Genomic DNA, 6,000 nt, shown 5'->3' with positions numbered 1-6,000 from the left:
TATGAGGAAAGGCTGAGGGAGCTGGCGCTCTTTAGCTTGGAGAAGAGGAGACTGAGGGGTGACCTCATTAATGTTTACAGATACATAAACGGTAAGTGTCACGAGGATGGAGCCAGGCTCTTCTCAGTGACAACCAGTGATAGGACAAGGGGTAATGGGTTCAAACTGGAACACTAGAGGTTCCACTTAAATTTGAGAGGAAACTTCTTCTCAGTAAGGGTAGCAGAACAGGCTGCCCAGGGGGCTTGTGGAGTCTCCTTCTCTGGAGTCATTCAAAACCCACCTGGACACCTTCCTGTGTAACCTCATCTGGGTGTTCCTGCTTGGGCAGGGGGATTGGACTGGCTGATCTTTTGAGGTCCCTTCCAATCCCTGACATTCTGTGATTGCATGCCTGGTGGGGAGCAGAGCTTGCTCAGGATGAGACAAGGAATTCTTGGGAGCTGGGAGCCTTAGAGGGCTGTAAAAGGGTTGGCAGGGCAGAAAGCAGGCAGCGTGGGGTGAGGACATCATGGGGCACTTGGTGCTGGCCAGCATTATTGGTGAGGAGCCTGCTGGTTCATGTGCTGGCGGCCCTCGGGGGCTGCCGTAGGATCTGCAAGGCTGGGCATAATTTGCAGTTCGGTGTCCATCTACATGCTCCCAAAACACCAGGAAAGAGATGGAGTTAGGCAAAAGAGCAAATGAGGCTTCAAACGCACCTCACATCTGCATTTCTAGGTACCAAAAGTCCTTTAGTTGTGCACTGTTTGCTGTCAGCGCGGTGCGGCAGGGAGCCACAGAGTTTGCTCTGGATTTAGAGGCAGAGGTTGGGAGTTGCTGGTCACTGTGCTAGTGCTGGCATCTGCCTCACACCCTCTTTGTCTCCAGGCTCTGTAGCTACATGTCCCATCACCAGTTGGAAGACCTGTTGCAGAACGCCAGCTCAACTGGCTTCTGGAGGTGCTGCCTGAAGCCACACGTAGCAGGTTGGTGTAAGAGAGGGGATCACGATTTTTCTGGGGTCTAATGTGGAAATTAGGAAAGCACTCCAGAAAACCGGGAATTTGGCATCTGTGTGTCTAGCAGATAAGCCTGACTGTGACACAACCCTGCTCATGAATTTGGGTGGCCCCCAGTTTGCTGTTACTGATGTAGCGCTGGTGTGAAGGAGAGGTTGTGTGGAAGAGCTGTGAGGTACCAGTTATTAAAACCAGGACTGGCAGAAAAGTGCTCAGGGAGCCTGTCTGGCTTACATAACATAACTACTGCGCCCCGGCTCTCGTAGGTGCTAATTCTCTCAGCAAACTTAAAAAAATAAAACCTTGAAAAGGCTCATCCATGCTGAGAACAGCAACTTCATTCAGTGGAAGGAGGAAGCTTAGCTCTAGGAACTGAACACTCAACACTGCAGGCATTGCTGTCTTCCTTGGCTGGTCCAGCAAGCACCTCAGCCAGGGCCCGTGGCACAAGAGGGGTGGATGCAGCAGTGCTGAAATAAGCGCATTACAAATACCTGTCCCAGCTCTGTCAGAACACGTGTCCAACTTGACCATTTGCTGTTGCAGTGGATAACAAAGGCCCATAGTTCTCTGTCCCAGCAGGATCTGTTTCCACATGCAGTAACAGAGAAGAAAAATCTGATGCAGAAGATGGTCTGGCTTAGGGGTGCTGTGGGCAGGTGCTCTGGCACACCTTCAGATAAGAGACTAGAGCCTTGTCCCTCCCTCAGACACCTCACAGGATCCATTCTTCCTTGCCATATTGAGGACAAGCTCAAATAAAGTGATTTTTGAGGATTTGGGGAGCTGTGATAATGAGACATAGGTTGTGATGGCCTCCATGAAGCTGCTGTTCCTGGGGCTGTTGGCATACCACAGCTCCCTGTTACCTGCCCTGGCTGTGCTGCCTGGGGCTGTGCCAACGCAGTGGGGTATCAGCCGTGGGGCTCCCCACGAGAGGGCAGCACGTGGCCCTAAGAAATTTTAAAAAGCTGTTGAAACCCATGCTGACAAACAGCAGAAGGTTTTGGGTTGGTCTTCTGTAGCAGGAGGCTTAAGCCGAAGAGCCTGCTGAAACTTGAGGGTTTCATTAACCAAGCAGCTCATGGTGTGCTTGGGTTTTCCTGCACAGATGGACTGAGGAGAAGCGTCTTTCTGTCTTGGGCTGGCTTCAGCAGCTGTGGTGGAATCTGAAGGAATATTTCCCACTACACTGGCAACTGCACAGGACACATGCCCCAAGGAGTGAAATGTTCTGGGCAGCTGTAACAGGAGCTCCAGGCAGCTTTTCTGAGGGCACTGGCACCGTTAGCCAAAATACACAATTCAGATTTTCTTTGTTTAGCATCTCTTGATCCCAGCCACTGCCACTGATCAATCTCTTTGAAGAGGAGGGAGTGACTTTTTAAAATGACCGTATATTTTGCATTGTTCTATTTCAACAAAATGCAAATAGGGGGGCTGGAAAGGCCGACGCTGCTGGGCCAGATGTTGTTACTTCTTCAGATTGCAGTGGGAGGAGACCCTCTTCTAAACTGAATTCTGACCATCAGTCAAGGCCATTCCCTCTTCTTTTCCAAATTACTATCCTGTTTCCCCAAAAATAAGGTCAACCCCAAAAATAAGCCCTAGCATGATTTTTCAGGATTTTCGAGGATGTTCAAAATATAAGACCTCCTCCAAAAATAAGTCCTAGTTACAGTTTATGAAAAAAAAATAATTTAAATAGTGTCTAGGCAGCTATACATGTAGAAAAGTAAGCATCTTTTGGAGCAAAAATTAATATAAGACCCTGTCTTATTTTGGGGGAAACAGGGTAGTGATGAAATGTGCAGGTTGCAAGTTGTTGATTTCCAGGCAGAATAAACCTCAAAGGAAGCTGGAGGAAATGGGCTGTGAATGTGTAACTTCAGTTGCTGTGATTTACTTCTGAGAACAGTGAGTGATTCTGGCACTCTACCTGACCCCATCCGTCTTGTGACTCAGTTCTTACAGATGTCAATAATGCACTCTGAACATTTGTCTTTGAAAATAAAATGGTGTGTATAATCAGCTGCTGATTTCCCCCATCATTTTAGGGGAAGCTTCTCAGCTCGATCACAGCTTGACACTCCTACCAGTGGTTGGACAGATGATTTTGCGGTAAGTTATACCCAAGGTAGGGCAGAAACACCTCAAAGCACAGGTAATCAATAGCACCATGTGTCTCACTGTTCATACCCGCGGTGCACATGCTCCTGCTCTCCTGAGGCAGTTGGCTTCCTTTTCAGACTTGGTGTGAGCTGAAGTATCTTTCCGTTGACCAGACTTGAAGGTGGAGATATTTAACCAAACCACAACATGGCAAACACAACCTCTGTGTTTGGAGAGTTACATTGAAGTACTGTTGACGATTCTGTGCGTTAGCAAATATTAGCACTGAGTATCCAGTAACATGTCTCACTAAATCTTACCCATTATGAGTTACTGCAGTTTTGCATGTGCCATGTGGAGGGGAATACAATGGTAGCTCACTTATACTTGCAGCACTTGCGAGTGTTGGAGTCTTGGCTTCATAAAATAAACATAACAGCTCCACAGAGGTGAGAGATCCTGTGTTTGACTAACACTGCGGTGACCTTCTCTCTAATGTTGGTGTAAATCATATTTTTATCTTAAATGGATACTGTAAAATATCTTAGGCTAGATTTTGATTTATCTTAAAGCTGCAAAATAAAGATATTTAGATATATTTTATTAACTCCGGTTTGAATGCTTTATGCTCCAAAATTTATACATATATATATAATTTTTCTTTTTTAACTTGAAGCATTCAAATGCTGAGTTCATTGAACTGGGCAGTTGGGAAACCAGAGCAATTCCAGACTTGACAGAGAACCTGTACAAAACAACCTATCCCCCCTTCCTCTCCTCTGAAGGAGGGGTGCAAAGCTGTCTTAGATCTGACCTCCATAAGAAGGTGGAAATATTAGTCAAATAAAATCCCTCTATGAATAGTCCTTTAACTGCTAGAGGCAGAAGAGGTTCACAGTCGGTCTTTTAAAAAGTATAGTAAGAATGTTGTTCCTCAGTGAATCCCATATTGGCACTAGTTGAAGCAAGCACCTGTTCTCAGGGCTTTTGCAGAAGAGCTGGGAAATTCTAATTCTGTTCCATGTGCTTCGTCACTGGAGATACTCTGTCATTTTTGTCACCATCACCTGGTAAACTGTGTATACCATATGGGAACCTTTCAAAAAGCAATACTGTTTCAGAGCTGATCATTTCTCAGAGCTTGCCTGAGTAGTTCCCCCTCCCTCTCCTCAAGTACTGCTATTCAGGAATCATACCACTCCAAAGTGTCTGGAATGAGAAATACCTTTGCGGCAGATTTATACTTGGGCAGAGGAAAATTCTCTAGCTAGAAAGCGAGAAAAAGCAGAGAGCTTTTAAAAAGTTTGCATAACTCCTTTCAGGTCTAAGAGTTTCCCCCCCGTGGCAGGGAGCTTGCGAATAAATAGCTGTGCTTCACCCTGCCTGGACACTTCAGTGCCAGCTCTAAACTTGTCACCCAAAGAGAAGAGATTTTAAAAAGTTTCAGCAATGACTTCAGTTCTGTCACTTTGTGGTGAGGGCAGAGTGCTGAGTCTGTGGCCTCATACACTTACATGGTGCAACACCCTTTTACCTGGAGCCAACATGTATTTCACACTGATGAAGGCACGGGGTTGTGTGCAAGATAACCCTGGACATAACCACTTTGCATAATGGGAAGCAAGGCACTTTTTAGACCCCAGTGGAAAATCGATGTGATGTGGTCTTCTCCTGGCCCTTTGTGGGCACCTACACATTGTGCTAGTTGTTTCTGAGAATAATTTGTTTAAAAATAAAGTACGAGGGAGAAAATGAGAACCTGTTGTTGTTCCATGTTTGCAGCAATCGATGGGTAAATATTTAAAACGTCTTGCTGCCAAGTTAGGATCAGGTTAGTAAACTACTTCCATGACTGTAGCTAGGCATGGATGTCATTCTGGGCATCATGTATCTCCACTGCATATCCACTAATGTTCAAGGTGTTGACTCAAGGGAAAATTTGGCCAGCTGCCTTATGATTAATTAACCACACGGATGTAAAAGCAAACACAGATCTCCTAAGTTTCCCAGGGTAATGTATACATTAAGCACTAAAAAGGCTTTGCTTCATTATCATTGGTCTAACAAATATATCATGCGATTTTGTGTGCAGACTGATATTTTGCCTACTAAGGAGTGACTTTTCGACAAGGTGGGGAGGAGTTTTGCCCAGAGTGTCGTTTGCTTGTAATGTCAGTTTAGCAAAGCATTTGAGCAGGTACTTAAGTGCACTGGTGGATAGAAATGGATTATTGTATTGGAGTATTTAGACCAAGAATGGACTCCTTTGTGTCCATAAAACACAGAAAGATTGCTGGCTACTAGCATAAGTGGGGCTTTGTAATGGGTGCTGTGTATAGGCTTTGTCCCAAGAAAGTGAGAAAATTGCTGAGGGGGCAAGGAAAATACTGGGGGGGGTGGGGTCGGGGGGGGGGGTGGTAGTGGTGTGTGAAAACAATGGCTTATCTCTGTTGGAGCAAATTAGGTGCTGTTCTTGCTCTTGCATTGGCTGTTTGTTGGTGTCTTAGATATTGTGGGGTTTAGGTGTCATTGGTCCAAAGGCTAATGACAGCGAAATCATCTCTCAACTGCCTTGATGTGGTGAGTCAATAAGCCTTTTGTTAGGAGTGGCTGTGAACTTTTTCAAGAAGTCAAGGGGAGCAGACTCAGCAAAATTAAGGCAGCAGCCTTGTGAGAGTAGGGAGAGGAGGGGGTTGTCGTTCAGCTCAGCACATCTCTTAGGTACCATCTGAAGCTCTGGTTTTTACAGTTTGTTGTCAAGCTCTACTTTAGCGAGGTGCTCTGATCTGGGTCTGCGAAGAGACTGAATCTGGCTGTTGCACAACATCCATCTGGATGAGCCAGGGCATCCTAACCACATTGCTTGATTTTTAAATACAGGCTTTTT

This window comes from Columba livia, chromosome 5, assembly GCF_036013475.1.
Source record: "Columba livia isolate bColLiv1 breed racing homer chromosome 5, bColLiv1.pat.W.v2, whole genome shotgun sequence".
In the NCBI taxonomy this organism is placed as follows: Eukaryota; Metazoa; Chordata; class Aves; order Columbiformes; family Columbidae; genus Columba; species Columba livia.
The sequence above is the reverse complement of the archived record's forward strand: the minus strand, read 5'-3'. Positions refer to the sequence as shown.